The 24,202-nt window shown below is 35.0% G+C and overlaps 1 pseudogene; it reads left to right on the plus strand.

The window, feature by feature from the left end:
• LOC113080875 (cadherin-12-like) overlaps positions 1–24,202 on the plus strand; it is a 32,123-nt pseudogene that overhangs the window by 1,930 nt on the left and 5,991 nt on the right.

The following is a 24,202-nucleotide window of genomic DNA, read 5'->3' on the forward strand; positions in this document are numbered from 1 at the left end:
ACTGTCTAAATTAAATAATACAAGAGATAATTTGATTAATGCCTCAGCCTTCTTGACTGTTAAGCTAAATTAGATAACAGTAAAACTGTTGTGCTGCTGAAAAATTTCCCAGCTTACATTTATTGTGTTTTGTCTGACACTTTGCACAATGAAGTAATTTCTAATGCATTTTCATTAGTTCATAACACTTTAAACTTTGCAGCTCACACCAGCCATATCTAAAATGAGAATTTGGTGGAGACTGTGAACAGAGGTGACATCATGGGAAATTATTACATATTCCATCATGTAATGTTTGAGCTGTCACCATAATGAAAGTGGCATTTCACATGAAATGTTAAATAAAAGTTACATGACAGGAAAACTCTAATTAGAGCCAGCAAGTAAAACATTGGAATGGGGAAAGACGTAGTTATCTTGTGTGCTTTGTTCCTATAATGTGCATTGCACATTATAGGCTACTCTCAATTCAGTTAAAACTTGTTTAAAAATTAATGGGTCAGTTTGAATAAATGTCAGTTTGACTATCCATCCGCTGCAACAATATTTGATATTTGAGATTGTCAGGGGCTCTGTTAAACAACCGATTCTTTCTCAATCCAAGTAAGTTGTAGAAAAATACTGTATTGTATACATTTAAGAGGCAACTAGTGATGCAGTCTGAATTTGAAGGCTATTTGCAGGTTGTGTCAGAAAAATAATGTTTTATCTGTTGTCACAAGAAAGCCTTTAATTTGATTCTAATTTGAACATTTTGCTTTGTTTTTAAAGTTACTTTGCGTATAAATTTCAAACATTATTGCAGATACACCAACAATTAGACCCAAGCAGATTAAGAATTGTCCCATGAAATACTAAGTCTGATTCAAACTAACCATTTTCATTTCTAAGAGTTAGAGAATTTGTTTCATTTTATTTAATGCTGACAAAATTGCCAATGTGCTTTATTAAACATGCAAGTTTTCTTTTTGTCTTTATTTGTCCATGTGAAGCAAGTTACACTTTCTTGTTTGCCCTTTGCAGTGAGGATATATTACACCACTTTTACATTTTCTTTACAGACTTGACCTTTTCAGTAGAAAATAACTCTTATTGTGAGCCCTGCCTTTTTTCTTGGTATTTTACTGTCAACACTCAGCATCTTCCTTACCTCTATTCCTTACCTTACCTTACCTTATCTGCTATGCATCCATTGGTGGTCACCAATTAATGATTGAGTATTGTTTTTTTTTATTTTTTATTTTTTTACTGGCATCACCACCATTCTTAAAGATTTTGTGATATAAATGGCAAACTTGGCACGGTTTAGCTCTATCAATGCTGGATTGTAGCTCATGGATTATCTGCTATTTGACAGGATTTAGCAGTATATAGTTCCTCCTCCGTTTGAACATTTTGCATCCTTCCCCCCCCCCCCCCCCTTCAGACTATTAATTCCAGGACTTCAAACTTAATCCTTCCTTTCCAGTCAAACTCCGTTTTACCCCAGCTGAAAAATGTGGTGTTTCCTTAGCTTCTTTTGGGTTGAAAAGATAACAGTTTTCTGCAACACTCTATAATCTTGAAGTCTTTATGTTTTGTAATATTTTATTTAGCAGTTATCCTTGCAGAAAAAGAGAGCTCCATAAAATCTTCAGTAAAGTCATTATATTTTCAGCTGAAGACTATCTGTGCTATAAATAAATGAATGTTGTTGAGCTGCTAACAGTAAATAAATAACTGAGAGTTATCCACATCAATCCTCTTTGGACATCCTCAAAATGTAGGAATAATAATGCATGATCAGAGAATGAAATACTGTCGGATTGGTTTGGGTAGGCCAAATTTGATTTACTGTAAGTAAATGGATAAGAATAATTTGTCATAGCCTGTTTCACACAGTAATGGTAGTACATTTCAATAAAATTATCTTAAATTCGAAAATTCGAAATTATTTTCGTAAATTCGAAAATGCACTGTTCACACAGTCAATGACATTCACACATCCATTCCAAAATACTGGTCTCTATCCAGAATTAATTATCCAAAATACTCAACTGTGTGACATCATCAACCTCTAAACAGCTGTGCTTGTATTTGTAAACATGGAGGGTTATATGCGGTCAGTATTTCTGTAGATGATTTCATTTTTGTTTTAAACTTTCACATTCACGCAGCTGCTTTTGTCACAGAGACATCATAATAGTTGACTACAAACCAAAATACTGAACTATAAGAGAAAAAAATGTTGCAAATAGATTGCAAAAGTCATAATAGGCCCAATAAATGATTCCACTACTATTATTTTATCATATGTCACTGCATCACTAACAATTCTTCTCAGATGACAATACATTTCTTCATCCGCCCAGATAAGGAGAAGTGCCAGTCGCTCCAACTGGATAAAATGTATGTATGTATTTATTTATTTAATTATTTATATTAAACAAACAACAACAAAAACAATAAAAACTCATTTACATATCAAATAAGATTAGAACAGCCAAACTAGATATAGCTTTGATTTAAACAACATACAAAGATCTTGCAAAATAACCAAAAGCAATCATTAAGCCAGGGGAAATATATACATCAAAATAAATTAAAATTGAGACGAAAGGAAGAACAGAAAAAGAAGAAGAAAAGAAAATAAGCTATGTCAAGGTTAGGCAAGGAGGAACTCAAGTGCAGACAGGGAATCACAAAACAAGGGGTTTATTTACAAAAAGGGGAAAAACAAAAACCCACGAGGGGGAAAACAACGGCTATGTCAGAAACAAAACAACTTAACAGGACAGGATTGACATGAAAAAACAAACTCTTAAACACTAACTACAAACAAACACTCACGTTAATACAAAGACTTCTCAAAGGGGGTTACAAGGGTAAACTTCTCACAAGACTGACCAGTAGGAATACACATGTGAAACAATGAACCGACGCAAGACAGAGCACACTAGGAGATCTAAATAGGGGGAACAATCAAGACACGACAGGTGGCACAGATGGGACAATCAAGACACGACTAGGTTAACAAGGGGGGCGGGGCAAGGGAACGAGACAACACAAGCACATGGCCCAAAGACAAGGCCATGCGCTTGTACACAAAACACGGGTCTGTCATGATCCTGCCTCAAGACTAGGAAAAACCAAGGACACGAGGGCAGAATCATGACAAGCTAAATCCAACCCTCCTGACAGCTATCCAATAGCACATTATAAAGAAGCAAAAATATGACATTTATTTTCATAAACAGTGAGGAGTAAATGTCATCTGTGCCAGATTGTTATGATTGGCCCAAATTCCTGGAATGAATTTACCTGTATTTTTGGAAAGATCCCGTTCACACATGATCTCTTTACGGCAATGTACCAGTCATTTTCCGGAAAAGTCTCAATGGATATGCTAGATTTTTGTTTAGTAAAAGATTAGGTTTTGTAACAGAAATGTCTTTTGTTTGCTGATTTTGTATTTGCATATATTTGAATATGTTTACAGGTTAATGAAACTAATTAGCAGTCATTAACACACCAGCTCCCATTAAGATTTCTCACTGTAGCTTCTCACATTCCAGCTTCACTCTGACCTGGATAAGGGAGAAAGTATCGTGAAGTACACACTCTCAGGTGAAGGAGTTGGTTCTATTTTCACCATCGAGCCAAGCACTGGAGACATCCATGCCTTAAGGAGCCTGGACCGAGAAGAGAAGCCTTATTACACACTGAGAGCGCAGGCTGTGGACGTGCTCACAGGCAGACCCTTAGAGCCCGAGTCAGAGTTCATTATCAAAGTCCAGGACATCAATGACAATGAGCCAAGGTTCCTGGAGGGCCCATACTCTGCCAGCATCCCAGAGATGTCTCCCGTCGGTGAGTTCACTTCTCAGTATGTCCCAGATGGTTGGGTGTTTGATACTGTGAGAAAATCCTGGCCTCAAAGCATGTTGCTTTAAAGTAAGATGAGACCCATTCATTCTAGATTTGACGATCTGAACTCTTCTGCTTTATTGTCCACAAATTTAAAAGGGTCATATTATGTTTTTATAAAGATAATTTTTTGGGGGTGTGTATTTGGTGTAATATAATATGTTGACATGCTTTAATGTTCAAAAAACAATTTTTTTTTTTTTTAAATATTGTACAATATTGTAGGTCCTCAACGCCCCACCTCTCTCAAATGCGTCACATGACAGACACAGTGTCACGTGACAGACACAGTGATAAAGCTCGTATATGTTTGCAGTACACAAGCCATGGACGGTTAAGACAGCTGACTCCACTGTGTGACCCTGTCTCTATCTCTCAAACACAAGTCTGCACTGTTTGGCCAGTTGACCCAGTCCATTTTGATTGGTCAAATATCACAAGCACTTGTTGAAAATGTAACACCACTTTACATAATCACAAGCTTCATCTTTCAACATAAATGTAAAGACAATAAATAAACACATGCATGCGCACACACACACACACACACATGATGTGCAAACCATTAAAGGCACATAGTCAATATGTAAATACTTAGATCAAAACCAAAACATACAGTAGGCGATTCAGTAGTGGCAGATTACCATAGCAAAGTCAGAATTACCTCCACTCCTAGGTCCACGAAACGGTCGTCCATAAAATGCATTGCTGTTCTAAGTAAATTTAAAGATTTCTAAATGCATCTACTTTCAGAAGGCCAAATAAAGTGCTTTTGCGTTCACCTAGATACACACAGCATCTCACTGACATGGCTGCTTCAATACTAACTGTGGTTACTGAAACCACGGCTTCTTTCTTTGCTTGAAGATTTGGGCGGCATTACACAAATATTTCCACATAGTGAGGTAGACATGTGTTTGAATGAGTTGTTTTAGGTGGGCATGGCAGAGCCTTAACTTTGATAAAGAATATCTCTTTGGATTTGAGACTTAAGTCTTAGCAACTTTACAAATCTTCTTTATGCACCAAGAGCTTGTAACACTCCAAAGAGAAAGGAAAAATTTAAATCAAATCATATGACCCCTTTAAGGTCAGTGAAAAACTTTAAACACTATCTGTTGCTCTTATAAATAACTGAATTGATAAAAAAACAACAACAACAAAAAACAAAACACTTAAAACCAGCCTAAGGTGGTTAGTTGGTCTCCCGGCCTGGCCAAGCTGGTTAAGATGGTCTGTTTTGATGGTTTTAGAAGGCTTTTGGGCACGTTTCAGAGGACCAGCTGGCCAGCCACACTGACAACTAATCCCAAATGCTTAATCTAGCAAATGCTGTGGAGCACCTCTTTTTCCCTTAGGAAATCATTCACAGCTGTTCTGACTCTTATATTTCTAAACACCATTTTGAATCGATTACATTGAAGGCCATTTTTTAGATTTGTATCCTAGTGCATTGTAATATTTGAGACTTTTTTAATACATATATTTGGGAAACAATTTAATTGGTTAGTTCAAAAAGTATTAGGCTTTTAGGGATAAACATATTGTCACTGCACCCACTGTATAAAGGTCCTAGGTCCTCCTAGTTTTTTTCTATTTCTGAAAGACATATTGTCAAAACGTTCTGTACTTCTATCCCTCACATCCATATTTTCATTTTTGTCAAAAATAAAATATGGTCCTACCCAGACTATAAATGTGACACACTTTTGAGTGTAACAGATCATCCAAAGAGAGAGACAGAAAAAAGACATATTGTCAGACAATCTGTAATTTGTTAGCCAACAGTACAGTCCATTAAGCACTCTGTACTTCTATCCCTCACAGCCTCATTATAATTTTTTTTTTTTTTTTTTTAAATGTTATATGGTGCTACCATAGCAGTATTGTGACACACTTTTGAGTGTAACAAATTGTCCAAAGGGGAAAAAAGAAAGAAAAATGTAGGGTGGGGAAAATAGGTTGTTTATTGGATTTTGAGATGTTGTTGTTGCACTCAAAAATGAATGCAAGCTTGCAATTGATAGGGGTGGGTTTAAAGCAGACTAAATGACTGGAAAAGTCTGGCATACACCATCATTCATTGGACGAATAAGTTATTACATTTTGATCAAACATTTTTATATAATAAGTGTGCAAAAAGATGTTTCTCTGGTCTTCGTATGTTTATAAATCATAAATATTAACATCATAATGAATTACATTATAATGATATCTAATGTGGTGGAGTACATATTTATATTAATACCTATATATATATAAAAAAAAAAAAAAACTTATCATTACATACACTGTATGGACACAAGTATTGGGACAACTGACCATTACACCAACAGGGACACTGTATTCTAAATACATCCCTGAAAAAGCCCGCTTCTTAAAAACAGTGCCATTATCCCTCTTCCACCAAACGTTACAGTTGGCACAATGCAGTCAGACAGGTAACGGTCTCCCGGCATCCTCCAAATCCAGACTCGCCCATCAGACTGTCAAATAAATAGAGAAGCATGATTCATCACTCTATAAGACACTTTTTGACTGCTCCAGAGTCCAGTGGCGGCATGCCACACCACTCCATTCAACGTTTGCCATTGTACTTGTGATGTGAGACATCATGGAAACCCATTCTATGAAGCTGTACAGTTTGTTATGATATTAATGCCAGTGGAAGTTAGGAATTCTCCAGCTATGGAATCAGCAGAGCGTTGGTGATTATTATGCACTATGTGCCTCAGCGCTCGGTCACTTCACTCTGTGACTTTATCTTCTTCTTTATGGGTGAGTTGCATCCTATCACAGTACCATTCACTGATCTCTTAATATGTAGAACCTATTTTTTTTTTTTTCACAAAATTGTTGTAAATGCAGACTGTATAGCTTGATGTTTGACTTTATACACCTGTGGCAATGGGTCTAATTGAAACAACTGGATTTAATCATTAAGCGGTCTATATACTGTATATTTGTATACTTGTTATTTTACAGGTTTTAATACACACTGTGATGAAGCAGCTTTACAAAGAATAGTGCTTTACAACGTCCAGTGAGCTAGCCATAGGCGACACTGACAAGCCAGATCTTTTTGAGAAGTTTAAGCTGAACAGGAAGAAAACCTTGGAGGAACAAAGAATCAGCAAGGAGCTCTTTCTCCTCTGGCTGATACATGATTAAACAAATTGAAACAAACATAAACCATACACTGTTGCATAATGTATGCTTGTTTACAATTGCAGTGCAATCATAAGTACATTTTTGTACTATATATAATAATTTTATAAATATATAATTTTCTGTGAATTATAAATATTGTCTGTATTCCTCATTATTATTATATATGCCAATTCTAGTGTCATTTAATTGCCTTTTATGGTATTTTTTATGTTTGTGATCAGGCTCATATGTGACACAAATAACTGCCACTGATGCTGACGACCCTACTTATGGAAACAGTGCGCAGATTGTATACAGCATACTTCATGGGCAGCCGTACTTCTCTGTTGACCCCAAGACAGGTGAGGGATTAAACACATGGTCTTCTGCATTCTGTAGAATTCAGCACACCCCTCTGCCCAAAGCCTTTCTACTACTTTGCCTTTGGCATTTTATTCGCCTCACGTCATGCCATCATCTCCTGATCAAAAAGTAGCTCCTCTGAGAGGGGAACAATTAGGATTGATTAGTCTTTAGAAGAATGCCAGGGATTTGCCTTTTAATGATATAAAATATCATCAAAGTATCATCAAATCATCAAATATCACAAAAGCACTGCAGCACAGATTAATTATGACCTGTTCAATTCTTCATATTGCTGAAGGTCTTTTATGTCCATCAGATGAGGGTCTAACTATAAGAATCATCTTGCTGTCCTCGCTCTAAAAACTGTAGAACTGAAGGCAACAGTTTGCATGATTTTCATTGAGTTTGTTAAGTCGCTTAATTGTTTTATGTAAATTTCATTAGTCTTGGAAATTAGCATAAAAACAGGCAACCATATATATATATATATATATATATATATATATATATATATATATATATATATATATATATATATATATATATATATATATGTATGTATATGTTCTCACATGCTCTCCCTTTTTCTGTCTCTCTGTGTTAGGAATCATAAGAGTTGCCTTACCCAACATGGATAGGGAGGTCAAAGAAATGTACCAGGTGGTCATACAGGCTAAGGACATGGGTGGCCAGCTCGGGGGCTTAGCTGGGATCACAACCATCAATATCACTCTCCGTGATGTCAACGACAACCCACCACGGTTTTCTAAAAGTATGCTCAAAAGCAGCTGTTAATAGACATGCAAGATTCATTATAAAGTGCAATAAAGCTCACAATATACTGTAAGCAATTCTATATCAGCTGCAGTTTATCTTAATGTGAATTTAGTCTGGTTTCATATTTGAAATGCTCTGTAGAAACCTTAAACATGAGTCCATTGTTTGAGTTGTTTAATTCACTTAATGGCTGGCACTAATATCAAAGAGGTGCTATCTTCAAAACAGGGACTGAACAGTATGCATGACCCGAGAAGAACCTCAGATTTACAATTGGCAATGATTAAGTCACCAAGGGCTCTTGCCAAACACAAACAACTGAATAGTGTTGAATTTGCAAATGTGATTAGCATTCTAGAATTTCCCTTCTGAGCTGCTGAAGTGATTAGTGGATGATTATTGTTAGCTACCTATCAGTGTAATTTCTAAATGTAAAGTCTTATGTCCATTCCTGAGGGGAGAGTTGGATCACTCATAAAGGTGTTTATGAATCTCGACAGGCATCTTTCACCTACGCATTCTTGAATCTTCACCCGTGGGCTCGTCTGTGGGGAGGGTCAAAGCTCATGATCTGGACTCAGGGAAGAATGCAGAAGTGGAATATAGCATCGCTCCTGGTGACGGACGCTCCATGTTTGATATTTACAGCAATAAGAACACTCATGAGGGAACAGTCATACTGAAAAAGGTACAATATGGCTTTTTGTAGTCATTTTTTGTCTCAGACAGTAATATATATATATTACTGGTCCTGGTCTTTTCAAGGGGGGTCTCATGAAAACCAACAAAAAATAGAGTGGACATGGCTAATAACTGCATATTTCTGCTACCAAACAACAAAAACACCTTTGCAATGTAAACAAATGACAGGCTACATTTGTTATTCATATCCTTCACACTGCACTTTCATGTCAGGTATATTATGCATTTTTATTGACATTGATATTTTTACATTTATTTCCAGATAGATATTGAGTTTACAGGCTAAAGTGGTCTTGCTGTTGTAAACACTGTTGCTTTTGTAGAAAAAATATTTGCATCACATTTAAAATATAATTATATTTTAATTCATTTCTGAATTGTTTTTATTTTTATAATGATAATTCAGAGAATGAGAAAATCTGAATAAGCCTTACCAGTGTTGTGATAATTATTTTTACGTGTTAAAAATAAATAAGTACTGTAATATAATAAAAGTTTATTCAAATAACATAAAAAAGACCAGACCCCTCGATGCCTGTGAAACTTTTCTCCCTCAAACAGCACGCTAGTGTTACTTCTACACTACAGGCTACACACAGCAATATAAACAACGTATCTGCATGTTCTCACATCACATCGTTCTTGTAAAATAATAATAAGTAAATAAACACCAAAATCACTTCGCTGAGAATGAAACACCACTTACCAGCTGCCACGATGTTGAAAATATCCTCTAGCAATTAAAAAATGCGCGTGCAGCATGAGGAATCTTCCCAGTTGGATGAGGTCGTAGTCAGGTGAACTGTCATCATGTTCGTCATTTTATTTACGGCTAAATTATTATTAATAAATTGTACTAATATTATGATTGGGCGTGGGCAGGCATTCACAAAAGTCTATGTTATTACAAAAAAAATTGAGGAAATTTTGCTTTGACAAAAGGGCACATAAGGGGCAAAGGAGCAGGTGCTCAAGTGAACCGGTTCTTTCGGACAATTCGATCAAATAAACCAGCTGAAAAAAAAAATGGTTCACCGGTTCTTTTGCGCTCGATGTAATGCCGTCATTGGCGATGATTGCCCTTCATTCAAGCCTGTGGTTTACCCGCGCTTATAACATTAGCAAAGAATCAGTTCAGAATCAATCACCAAAAGAATCAGTTCGGTTCAGATGCGCTCTGTGTCAGTCTGCTTCGCGCTGAATCACGCATGCGCAGTTATCATCAGCTCATCGGTTCTCGAATCGGACGCGTCCGACAGAAACGGTTCTCGGTTCAGTGTATGAATAAATGTCGAAATGATAATTATGTATTATTGTTCTGCGTAGTTTGAAGAGAAACATTTTTGGATCTTTATCCCGAATATATATATATATTTTAATCAGGAAGAGGCTGGGGGGTCAAATGGGGGGTCAAGGCATTTTTTGGCAGGGTCTTGAGACCCCCCAAGACCCCCCCTGGCGCCGCCGGTGCCAAGACTACAGATATTTGATGAAAAATACAGTAAAAACTGTAATGTTTGCAAAGCTTCAGCAGCCAAGTCTTCAGTGTCACATGATGCTTCTTAAATCAATCTACTATGATTATTTGTTGCTCATGAGATAATTATTAATATTATCAACAATGATAATCATTGCTGTTTCCTTTTGAAAAACGTGATCTATTAATTAATTTATTAATTTATTTATTTTAGAATTATTTGATGAATAGAAAGATAAAATAAAAAAATCTGCCTTTATTAGAAATAACAGTCTTTTGTAACATTGTCTTTTCTATTTTCAATTTTTATCAATTTAATGTGCCCTCGCTAAATAAAATGATTAATGAAACTTTGGAATAGTAGTGTACATGTATTTATTATTTACATTTTATAGTATATTGTTGTGACAATTAGAGATTAGACTATACAGAAATTGAAATCTACATGCTTATACACACTATTTTCATAGTCAAGCAATGCTGATGTTGTTAACATTAATAATTTAAGAATAAAGTATAACAATAATTATATTTTGCAGGGTTTGGTTTGATATGAGCTAATCGATAATTAGATTATATAACCATTGGTAGCACAATTTATCTTAATGCTTTTTTTCCTCAGTTGGTCAGAACAAAGTGTGGCAGACTTGTTACTTACTTGTTCAGATGACAATATATGGAGAAAATTCTTATTTGGGTCATATATTCCAAGACATAAGCTAGAATCTGTGATTACTTAGTACAGTGAATACAGAATAATCCGCACTGGATCACAACCCACGTATGGAATATAATTCTGCAAGGAAATGCAATTTCAGGTTTTCAAACATAGATGGCAGCAAAGAGGCAAAACTTACAGTATATATGAACATGAATGAGAAGAGAAGACTATCACACTGCATTTTTCTCTATAGATTAAAAAAATCAAAATTTGTTACATTTTTTTATTTTTATTTTTATTTATTTATTTATAATGCCATGGCATAATGATTGTATACCTTTTTTTTTATTTCTTTCTTAGGCAAAAATCTGTTAATATAGTGCAGTTCCAGATGTAGCTTATGCAGTATTGTACATAAAACAGGAGCTCCTTTACCGCACAGTAAGTGAATTCTTTGACAGTATTTGGATGTTTATTTAAGGCAATATTTATATGCTGGCTAAGGCTGGATGACATCAGATGCAAATCACAATGCCATTTGCATCTCTTTTTCAAACACATGTGAATTCAAGGATCACAACAATAACCCCTCGTGTTCTTTCATTAAGGGGCTGGTGTGTGTTTGCCCCGAGGTGAGTCATATCTTATTACTGGATGGCCATAGTATCTCCAATGAATAATGCATAAAGCCATAAAAGCGCGAATGCTTAACCCACTCTATGCAATGCCTGCTCTTGGATTTATCAATTCATTGTGCTTTACATGTGCTTTGCGATTGTCCTAAGAACATTGCTTTCCCATTCCTGTTTTGCCAACATGCTAAAAAGAAAATGTATTGTAGGTGCTGACCTCTCCAAGAAAGAGCCCAATATTTGTATATTTAGTGGACATGAATAAATGAGTGCACCCATGGCAATAAGCATCTATCTCTTGATGTGATGTGACAAGTAGAAATCCCCTCAGATACCCTGTAACATGGCCAATCAAAGACTTGCTGGCTGTGCTATAAGTGCTTAGCTGAAACAAATGCCTTTGCAAAGGCGTGCGGATGAGGCTGGTGTGTTCTTATCCTTCAGGGAGTAGAGAGGTTACACTTTCATTACTCAAAACTAGTGTAGTCTTTGGACACCTAATGACAGGCCACTGTGGCTATTCATCTCTATCTAGACCAAGATGAAGAGATGCATATGAAGAAAAGGAAAGCAATGGTGGCTATGCTTTGTAGTAGACAAATATAGTAGACTTTAGTTTCATTACTTTTTTTGTCATTTAAAAAGTACTAGCACTATAAATAGAATGTTAGATAAACTATTATGTAACATAGGTCACAGTTAAGTTTGGAGACTGGTGGTCACTATTAACTTACTATTTACTTTTGCTTGAATAAACTCCTAATCTGCTGCATATTAATAGTTAGTAAGGTATTAAGCATTAAGGGATGTAAAATATGGTCAAGAATAAGGCATTAATAGGTGCTTTATAAACGAAAATAAACCACCAGTATGGTAGTAATATGCATGTGAATTAGCAACGCACTACGAACACACCGCTATTTTTGAAAATAGTGTTAAACTGTTGAGTTTTACCATTTTCTAATCCATTCAGACGTTTTCCGGGGTCTGGCAGTAGCACTTTTAGCTTAGTTTAGCATAGATCATTGAATCTGATTAGACCGTTAGCATCTCACTCAAAAATGACCAAAGAGTTTCAATATTTTTTCCATTTAAAACTTGACTCTTCTGTAGTTACAGTACATCATGGGTGCATAGTCCCCAGCTAGGTCACTTCCAACGCCAGGCTATTTTCAGGCGCTGTGTAATATCATTGCACATACTGCTCCCATAATACGGCAGCAAAGTTCCTTGATTATTATGCTAAAATGAGAATATAGTTCCTAGCCATATCTGCCTGAAAAATCACAACTTTTCATTTCTTGTCGGTCTTAGCACACAATGTAACTACAGAAGAGTCAAGTTTTAAATAGGAAATTAAACTTTTTGGTCATTTCTGAGTGAGATGCAAACAATTTAATCAGATTCAATGATCTATGCTATATATGTGTACTAATAAGCAACTAGTTATTAGAGAGAATTGGACTCTAAACTAAAGTGTTTACCAAAATAGGTTTACATTTATCTTTTTAAGGTAAAAAAAAGCAAAGTTAAGTTTGTCAGTATTGTTTATATTTTTATTATAAGGTTTAAGTAATGTTAACATTAGACGTGTACATCTACTTACGTATGTTTGTGTATTCATATTTCTGTGAATATTTTTTTTTAATTGAAATGTTACAAATTATTTATAAATAATGGTCATATTTGGTATTGGTCATTCTGGTCTTATAGTACTTAGCAAGAAATGGCATTATTCATAATATTTAGTAAGAAATGGCATTAAATACTGTTTTGTTTTCACATTAATTTGGTGATTCGGTGTGAAAATATATTATTTACAACTTCAAATGTTTATGTTTGACTAATCATAATAAATGACATTAATCTGTGCAATTGATTTTGTATTTATTTAATTAATCAAAAGCTCTCTTTTTCTGTGATCACCTCATAATTCATAATTTATAAAATCATCAACAGTAGATTTGTCCTTCATTCCTTCTTTTATTTTCCACTTTTTTATTCCCCAAACTGAGGCTGCACAGTGACAAAGTGTCATTTCTGGTGACCCAAAAAATATCTGGAAATGGGTATGTGGGATCCTCACCATGGAGCATGGAGGAGGGTCAATGACAATGCCCCCTCTCCCCTCTGTCCTCAATAACAGACGTCCCTCTCCCTTTATTTCTCTTTGACAAACTGTTCCATCACGCCCCTGCTCTGCTACACAGGGACTTTTCTGAAACACTGAGGCTGAGCATTTGGGTCTCGTGGCTTTATGGGCTCAGTGCTGCTTTGAGCATAAAGAGGATCTACTAAGGTAATGGTTTGCAGGGATAATTGTCTTTATATTAACTAAAGGATTGAAAGGTGGATTTTGGTTTTGCAACATAAGGGCTTGTATTAATCCTTCCTCATTGAAAACCTTTTGCACTTACCGTAGAATGAACAGTACTTAAAAAAAAAGTGTAGATATGCATAAAAAAAATTCATGAATAAATGTATATAAGAAGGGGATATAATTAAAGTTTTGGTATGTGCACTGTATTGAATGAATAACAAAAACACTCTATGGACTAGCATCTGACAATAGCATTCTCTTAAGATTGGAGATTATCCAAAATAGAGAAACAGGCCTTTGTGTTAATTCTCAGAGTAACAGCCTCAGAAGACTCTGAAACGGCTATAAACACAACCCATTCTCACTCTAAACGTGTCCCTTATGACTCTGTTACAGGAGCACAGAAGGACAAAAAGAACAGAATCAGAACATGTTTAGACATGTAAAGTTAATGCTTTAATAATGTAGACCCGATTGAAACAACTATCATGGTATTCTCTCAAGGCCAGAGTTTGTGAGCTAAATTGTAATGCTAGTCTTTTGTCCAAAAGTTGCAAATACATAAATGTCCTGTTATGTCTAAGGTTGTACTTATTTCAGCATGACCAGCACTATGGATAGCTCAGCCTGCAGACAGAGAGGCAGTCACATATCTCTAATCTAGCTTGAAACAACAGACATAATTGTTGTTTGCTGTCACCATGATGAGACCTCCTGCAGAACAGCAGTGTGGTGCAGACATAAAGCTGATGCTTTTTTAGTACTAAGGTCTTTGTAAAAAATATTGGTAAGTTGTCTTTGTAATCGGTCTTTTTTTTTTTTTTTTTTTTTTTTTTATGAAAGTGTTTTTTATCAAACTCTTTCAACATTGCTGAGGATTTATATTCCCTAAGCTGTTCTGGAAAACTTATGTCCATTGTTTTTGGCTTGCAACAGACTGAGATAATTGTTTTTATTTTTATTTTATTTTTATTTTTTACACTCTATTAAAGTTATTAACCAACCCCAGTGCAGTAGTTTTTCTTTTCAGATAAACACACTGGGTTTTGGACTGGAATTATTTGTGTAAGGTATGCTGAAAATGAATAATTCATTTTTTAGATCTTAATGTAAATCTGTTTAGATGCTGAAGATGTATCAAAAATGTTCATCAAAATTGCTTCTGTTCCCTTTTGTTTTAACCTAATGTGTTGAATTTCATTAAGCAGTGGAGACTTATAGACTTGAATAAAATCAATTAATATAGATATCAGCACATGAAGCGCATTTCTAGGCTAATATTTTTAGTTTATTTTTACAAGCCGCAATCATGCAAAGGCAACTTCTAGTGGAAAAACAAATCCGCAGGACATGATTTATCATTTGTGTTCTGCGGTCACTATTATTATTAGAACAAAGCTAATTGAGCAAATGTTCTTGCTCTGTACTGTCATGCTTTGTTTGTCATTCCTTTCCTAAGAAATTAATTATAAATTATTAAAAAAAGTCTCTCTGTACGGAGTTCTAAGCGGCCATGCATTAAATTTGTTTTCTCGTCATAACGAATTAGTTTTCTTGTTATCTCGACATAACGAAAGTCGTTTTCTTGTTATAACGACTTATATTTCTCATTATCTCGACATAACGAAGTTCGTTTTCTCGTTATAACGGATTATTTTTCTCGTTATCTCGACATAACGAAAGTTTGTTTTCTCGTTATAACGACATGACAGTTTTACTGTTGCTATAGTAACGAACTCAACTTTGACAGGCATCTGATGGACAACCATGCGGGCGCTCTTACTGTAGCCTATATTTCAGCAAATTTAGCTTCGCCTAGGTAATAACGTCTACAATACTGTATATAAATAAAGGCTGATCAATCACTGTTGATTTTTCCAGAGACAGTACAATGAACGTTTTGTTTTTGTAATTAACACGTTTAAATGGCAACACCGCGAAATTAGAGCTCTCTCTCTCTCTCTCTCTCTCTCTCTCACACACACACACACACACACACACACACACACACACACACACACACATACACACATAACCATTTAATAATGTTAATAGTTTATAGTGATGTCATAGAAGATGATGTCATATAGGCATTATTAAATAATTATATAAAATCATTAGTTATTAGCATTTTTTAAGTTTCATCATGGGCTAGTGGGGTTTTTTAATGCCGTTTGCTGAACTTGAAATCTGCAGTCCATTCTGTTGTGCTTTTCAGGTGTAACTGCGCCCAAATTCTGCTGTATATGGCTGAAAGAGCACAGCGATGCAAGCCACTGGCCAAAGACTTGTCTCCTTGCTTTTTTTCTTTTCTTCCTTTATTCTCCTTCCTGTGTTTCCAGAGATGAGTGAGCAGCAGCCTTTCCTTTCCGTTCCCCTCTCGTCTGATCTCTGCATGAGCCCTCTGTTGTGGAAAGCATTTTTACTTAGATCGTGGGTTTTATGAAAGATGGTGGTGTTTTGCTATTCTATGACCGTATGCAGTCGCAAACAATTTGATATCACTTCACCAATGCTGCCAAATGACCATAAAACAGAGATCAGTCCTAAAGGGTTTATGACTGATGATGTCTCATTGTATTCATTTTTTCAGCGTCTGGACTACGAGACCAGAAAATCCTACACCTTTAAAGTAGAAGCTTCAAATGCAGTTCTTGATCATCGATTCCTACATTTGGGACCATTTAAGGACACTGCCACAGTAAAAGTGACTGTTCTGGATGTGGAGGAACCTCCTGTCTTCAGCCGACTGTCTTATAGAATGGAGACATATGAGAACACACCAGTGGGCATCATAATCGGAGCCGTCACAGCTGAGGACCAAGATGTAGGCTATAGTCCTGTTAGGTATGTGAGAACGACACACACAAACACACACACACACACACACATACACACGCATACACACACATACACACACACACAGATGTAGGTCAAATCAAAGCACACACACTTTTCCTCGCCTTTAAATACATGTGTATTTGCACAGCGTCCTATGGGAACTCCTTTCAACAGCACTCTACATAAACCAGTCCAAGTATACTAGACAACATGAAACAATAACAAACCTGTGGTCCCTTGGGTTCAGTCCATTTGGCAATCTTGTTTTGAGCAGAGTGTGCACTGCTTTAATCCAATCCACTCTGACAAACTTCTGGTGCAGTTAGCAAGCGTGAACTTTATTTAATGTGGCACATTTACTTTTTTTAGGTCTTCATTTAAACGCCTGAATGTGTTAGCTGCAATGTTGATGTTAAAAACATCTGAGAGCTTGACACAAGTGCATTGTCTTCATGAAAGCATTTGTGTTGATATTAATATTTGATGGAGGTACATGAATGGAGGTGGGAGTAATTTAGAAACGTTCTGCTTTTATAATATAGTTCACATCTGTGGATTGTCTATTTCTTAAATTGAGTGTTGGATTGATAGGTTAATTTTAACTGAAAAAAAAAAATTGTGGGATGGACAGTAAACAAAGTTGAAGTTGCATTTTAGAGTTAGTATCACTGTGCTTGTCTTTAATAAATTATTAATTTTACAATTGGATTAATTCAGGAACACCACCAGCTGCTTTCATTTCTCTGAAACATGGCGGTTGATTCTGCATTAACTTCATTTGGAACTATATGGCAGAGCCAAAATACATACATTAATTGTCAGTGTTGCATGTAAAATTTAAGTTATTCAATATTTACTTATTGTTTTATGTTGAATATATCAAACTTTGTTTTACACATAGAATGCTGCATTGTTGTGTTTGTGTCCTCACTAAATACATGCTTAAATCAGAGAGAGGTGTAAATATAGTTTTGTAAGTAAGTAGCCTTTTTTTTATTAATGTTAATTTTCTCTCTTGTACAGTCCAATCAAAATGTGATACAGTTTCTGGATCATTCATCACATTACAAACAGGCTTCAAAAGTAAAAAATCCCATTCATTTTCTTCATGTGTGAAACATTTTAATGATGTCTTACAAACATTAAAAGACAGCCAAACTGTGAGTTTAAATGCTGAATTTAAATACATTAATTAAAACTTTACATTTTTACTGCTTAACAGCTAAATACTGGTGAAAAGCTACATTATGCCTATGCAAATAAATAAATAAATATATAAATACATAATAATAATAATAATACTAATAATAATAATAATAATAATAATAATAATAATAATAATAGTAAATTAATTAATTAATCAGACCAAAATACCTCTTCAGGTCCAACTACTCAAATAAATGTACCCTCTAGCTGTTTGATTTAGTTCACAAATATAAACTTTCTAACTTATAAAACTTTACCAGAAGATGGAATATTTGATAAGGGGTGATTTGACAGTTGTTTGTGAAGTCACTAAGTTCAGTAGCACTTAATAATCTAGTTGATACTCTCACTGAGGTTTTGCTGGAGTAGCAGAAAACCTCGTGCAAGCAGGCGGAGAGATACCTTAGACAGAAAGGAAGGGGCAGGAATGTAACCCTTTGTAAAGGTCTGGTGCTACAAGGAAAGAGCAGCCTTCCTCTTTACGGATGCACTAGGCTGCTTATATTAAAGAAACGGGGGTCTCTGCAGGTCACAGCAGTGGACTGAAAAGTAGCAGACTAGTTCAAAGAGACCAAGAGTGCTCATGCACATACAGACAGGAAGCAGAATGTTTATATCATTCTACAATATCAAGCATCTAGTGACCAATTTTAGGTATTTAATAAGATTTATATGATTAGAGTTAATTTAATAATATTATTTAGATATATAATAATAGATATAATATTAATACAAAAACTAGCAAAAAAAAAAAAAAAAAAAAAAAAAAAAGATCAAATTCAGTTTCAGCTTGTTGCACAGTAATTATAATAAAATGTGCTTTTTTTATTTATTTTTTTACAAACTTTCCTCTTCTGGCATCATAAATTCCTATTGTGCCAGTGGATATGGGGTAGTTTTGCTAGAATTTGTGACTTGTATTGATGGAAATGTATTTACTTTAATATTCTTTCATTTTAGGGCTCTAGTCGACAGTCAAGATGAAATTCAGAAAGTTAATTTCCTTCAAAAATGAAATAAACCAATTAAACCTACTTTAGCTGTATGAAAATCCAACAATCTGGTGTTTGTTTTATTTATTTATTTATTATTATTATTATTATTATTATTATTATTATTATTATTATTATTATTATTATTATTATTATTATTATTGTTGTTATTATTATTATTATTATTATTATCATTATTATTATTATTATTATTATTATTATTATTATTATTATTATTATTATTATTATTATTATTTTAACCTTCGAAGACTGACAAGCAATACAGTGAAACAGTGCTTATCCTCTTTTTCAGTGACCTTGGTTCCAGATATATGTTTTCTATTATCTATTATCTATTATTATTATTATTATTATTATTATTATTATTATTATTATTATTATTATTATTATTATTATTCCTTTATATTAACTTTTAAAAAAAGTCCTCATTCAAGTGTTGTAAGCCAAGAACAAAACCAAATAGTTCTCTTTTTTTTTCAGTCAGGAATTGAGTCAGAAGTAGAGCAAGACCAAATGGAGCTGAACTAGATTCAAGACTCAAACACTGAATCCTTTGGGCTAGATCAGTCATGAATAAGACTCTAAACTGACTTACTCACTGGTGGCCATCTACTAGTGTAGCAGGAAGGATGATTAAACAAATCAGAGAAGGAGCCTGAACGAGCCATTTGTTCTGATAAATATACAAACAATTTAAATCATTAAGAATAATCAAAGACTCCACTATTAGCTTCCAACTTTCAGATTGATACTTATTAAATGTCCCTCAAAAGATACTTAAAGAGATAGTCCACACAAAAGGAATTTACTCAATCTAATGACGTTTCAAACTTGAATTACTTCCTTTCATCTGTGAAAAACAAAAGAAGATATTTTGAGAAATGTCTCAGTGTATTTTTCCACACAGTGGCAATGGACACCAAAACCGTTTGGCTGTTAAAATATTCTTTTGTAGAAGTATATGATGACAGATTTTTTTTATTTATTATTATTATTATTTTTTTTTTTGTGAACTACTGGATATTTTTACAATTTTAAAATCATAAAAATTGGAAATGAATCGTTTAACGTGGTTGATCCATTTATTTGTTGTTGTTGTTGTCTTTGATGAATTGGTTTGTAGATATTCAGTTGATTGGAGAAAGGACTCTGAAAACCACTTTGACATTGACCCTGTTGAAGGAACTCTGTCTGTCAGTGAAGCACTGGACAGAGAGAGAAACTCAGAACACAACGTCACTGTTGTAGCAACAAAAGTTAGTAAGTATGGTGGATTGTGTTTTACCCAAATGCACAGATACAACATGACCAGCCTAAATAACCAAGCAAGTTTACATCCATAATAAAACTGTAGATTGAAATGGGGATACACTTTTATACCAGTCGCTTGAACACATTTCTGAAGACTGCATCACCATCTAGTGGACATAAAAATACAGCAGTGCTTCACTCATATTGGCAAAAAAAACCCTTCAATAACATCCAGTTAAAATAAGATATTTGTCAAGAGACCAAATAAATAAGTAAATTGTTTGGCATACAGCTGATTTCCTAATGAAAAGCCACAACTGTAAAGTTGTCTTTAGATATAAGTAATCTAGCTAAAATCCTTTTGTTTTTGTAGCTAATATGGATGTATTACAAGGATTTATTGTAACATGAAAGCAACTTCAGAATCGTCAGATCCTCAAGAGTGTTACTCGGTATTCGTATAACACGTCAAAGACTTTCCAAGTTCTTCATTTGTGCCATTTCTTTCCTTTTTCAAATGCGAAACGTGTCTGACATTTTGCAGTTTTCACTATCTAATTCATGGACAATATTTTGTCTGATCTTTTAGACAGCCCCCTGCTGTCCAGCGAAGTTACTGTCATGATCAAGGTGCTGGATGTCAATGAGTTTTCTCCAGAACTTGCCTTGGTATATGAGACGTTTGTTTGTGAAAAAGCAAAAATAGGACAGGTAAGTGTGTGTATGTGTGTGTGTGTGCGTGTGTGTGTGTGTGTGTGTGAATAACTACCTGTGCTTCAATTTGAGTTTCTGGGCCTGTTGTTGGGTGCTGCAGTGAATAAATGTGAGAGAACTGTGCCTTGATCTCCTCCTTTCATGATGAAAGAGAGCTACTCCTAGTACAATGCTGCCTATCAGTGTCTCCCTATTCAGTCTTTCATACCAGAGAGTGTAGTTCCCTTGCTTACATGTAGAAATGTGATATATATATAAATAAATTACACAACAAAGCATTTTTAGAATTCCTAAAGACATATCAGCACAACCCCTTGAAGACAAATACATGCAGCTTTCATGGGGGAGCAAAATTCCTGACAAAGTATTAAGCAAATGTTTAAAATTTATTTAAATACACTTAATTTTACACTTAAGTATAGCACAAATGTAGTTGCTATGGAATTTAAGAAACTGTATCGATCACCTGTTTGAAACCAGTCATTACATTTGCAGATCTTTGGTGATTCTAGAGCCTTGGAATTAACATTTATTTAAACGCATTTGTAGTAAGAAAGTATATTTATAATATAACATAAAAATATGCTAAGGGGATGGAGTACTACATATTTTTCTCTGCCATGTTAAATCCTGTCATTCTCTCTGAATGCTTGACTTTGTCATCAGAGGTCTATGGAGTTGACAGCGCATCAGTTGTAAGTTCCGCCCCATGTGGTTGAGTCATAGAGGCAGAAAGCAACCTCAAATGAACCCTTTGAGGTTTGATGAGTCAAACACGTCAGCTCTGTCAATCAAACAGTCTATTGCTGCCTTTTCAACGCTAGAAGTGCTTTTACGAAATATTCAAGCTCTTTCCGTGGTGTTTTATTCCGCTGACTCTTCTGCACCTGTTCTCTAGGTGATTCAGATCATCAGTGCTACAGACAGAGACAGGCCTGCTGTAGAGCACCGATTCTACTTCAAATCCCCTTCACAGAACAGGAACAGAAACTTCACAATCAGGGACTATGGAAGTAAGTTGGAAAGCTGTATACATATAAAGGAAGATATCTAAGCTGTTTAATTGAGCATTTCTGCTTAAGTAAAAAAGTATGAAATATACATTTGTCACAGTCATGAACTTCTGTTCTTTTGTGTTTCCCTATTTGGTCATGTTGCGTTCCTCGTTTTTGTTAATTGATTAATCCCCGCCTTTTTCCATTCCTCTTATTACTTTCATTGTGTTTAATTAAAAACCCTGTCTGTTCAGTTAATGTTTATCTGCTATTAAAGGGACAATAAGTAACTTTTTAGGTATTTTATTATCTAAAATCAATATTTTTATTCATAAATATGCCCTCAATGGTGTACAAATACCTATGCCAATGTTTAAACTAATCCTCGTAAATGAAGAATTTATTATCTTTATATACATGGGACGGGTAGGTCGAAGGAGGCTTCCATGTAGTTCCGCCATCTTGCAAAACTATAATAGCAGAGAGGGACAAAAAGTACTAAGCCAACGCGTTTCCACAGCGCGTTTTCGGTCAGAGCCAGAAACGCAGGTGCAGAGCAGTGAGAGATGCTTGAAACTGCACCGGCAAGTTTAAAAGTCTGGATTGCATTCTTATTATGGACCATACATATGCCGCGCCACAGGAGAAGAAAACGTCGCCAAAACAGTCAAAAATAGAACGTAAAAGGAAACGTGACCGTAGATTACAGAAAACAAGAGTTAATGTCGGGGAAGCTTTTTCTAGGTGGAAAGAGCTAATGCTGGATAAAGATTTCAAAAGAGACGCTGAAGTGGCCAGTTTTCTTCTCGACAGGTAAGTCAGTGTTACAATCTATATTACAATATTTTTTTTATATCTAACAATGCACATTATTCAGAAAATATAACGAATAAAGAAGACATAACTACTAATTACAATATTTCATGTTTTCCACAGTCAGTAATTCATACTGTAACATTCGTTTGTTTATGGTCATGTTGCAGTTTGTTTGAAATAACACACCTGTTCACCTGAAGGAAAACTCGATGAAGTGCTATTAGAAGACATCCCGTCAAAGCTTTTTGGTACATATCGCCTACCGTAGATGCAACGCGCATTTGAAAAAGCGAGGCGCTGGAGAGCAAAATTAGTTTGAATGCAAAATACAATTTCACCACTAGATGGGAGTAATTCCTACTTAGTGTCCCTTTAATGTGATATGTACGATTATTTGTGTTTCGATGTGCCTTTTTTCTCCCATGATCATTAAAAGAACTCTTTACATATATCATCTTTGTGTGAAAATTTTGTTCATCAAAGAATCTCAAACAATTTATCCTGGCTTCCAAAAAAAAAAAAAAAAAAATTAAGCAGCACAACTCCTTTCAGCATTGAGACAAAAATGTATTAAGTGAAATCTTTTTTTTTCAATTTTCAAGTTTGAAAATCTTCTTTTTTTTTTTTTTAACACAAAACCTATTTGAAAATTAAACACTGCTACAACTACAAAGTTTTTTGTAAATTTATTCATCATTTGCTCACACAGCTGTTCCAGATCTTTTTTTTTCCCTGTTGAACTCCAAAGAAGATAATTTGAAGGAGGTTTCAAATATTTTGATGTTAAATAAACTCTTCTAAAACAAATTGTATTTTATTGTTAATTCTCTAAAAAACATTTTCATTTTCGTTTTCAACTGAATATCTATAGACGTATATTCAGAAACATGCATTACAGTATATTCACTTCAATGTAAAATCACCTGTAATGTTCCTTTACAGGTGCAATATTTATACATCAGCTGTTAATATGATTTTGTACTAAAAGAGTTTTTAGGCCATGTTATTCAAAGAACAGTATCTACTGGGAGAACAAAGCTACCAGAACCAGTGCTTTGACGTGAAAAGTGGTCGGATCCCAGAGCAGCACATCATTGCATGATCCATTTGTACAGACGTCTATAGCCTCGCTGCCTGCTCCCAAGCTCTATCCCCAGTGTTCTCAGCACATGAATATCATCAACCGTGATTCACAGAGACAGGGTCACTCAGGGCTACACAGCCAAACAGGCACAAGGTGTGCTTTAATGCATCCTACCTTGTCAAGAGAAATCCCCCAGTTGCCCAGGCGTAACAAACCCCTCATGACAGGGTCAGTTGACCTTGCAGACGAGGACAAGCACATCTCAGTGCATTGACTTAGAGCTATAAGCGT

This window comes from Carassius auratus, unplaced genomic scaffold, assembly GCF_003368295.1.
Source record: "Carassius auratus strain Wakin unplaced genomic scaffold, ASM336829v1 scaf_tig00032385, whole genome shotgun sequence".
Classification (NCBI taxonomy): Eukaryota; Metazoa; Chordata; class Actinopteri; order Cypriniformes; family Cyprinidae; genus Carassius; species Carassius auratus.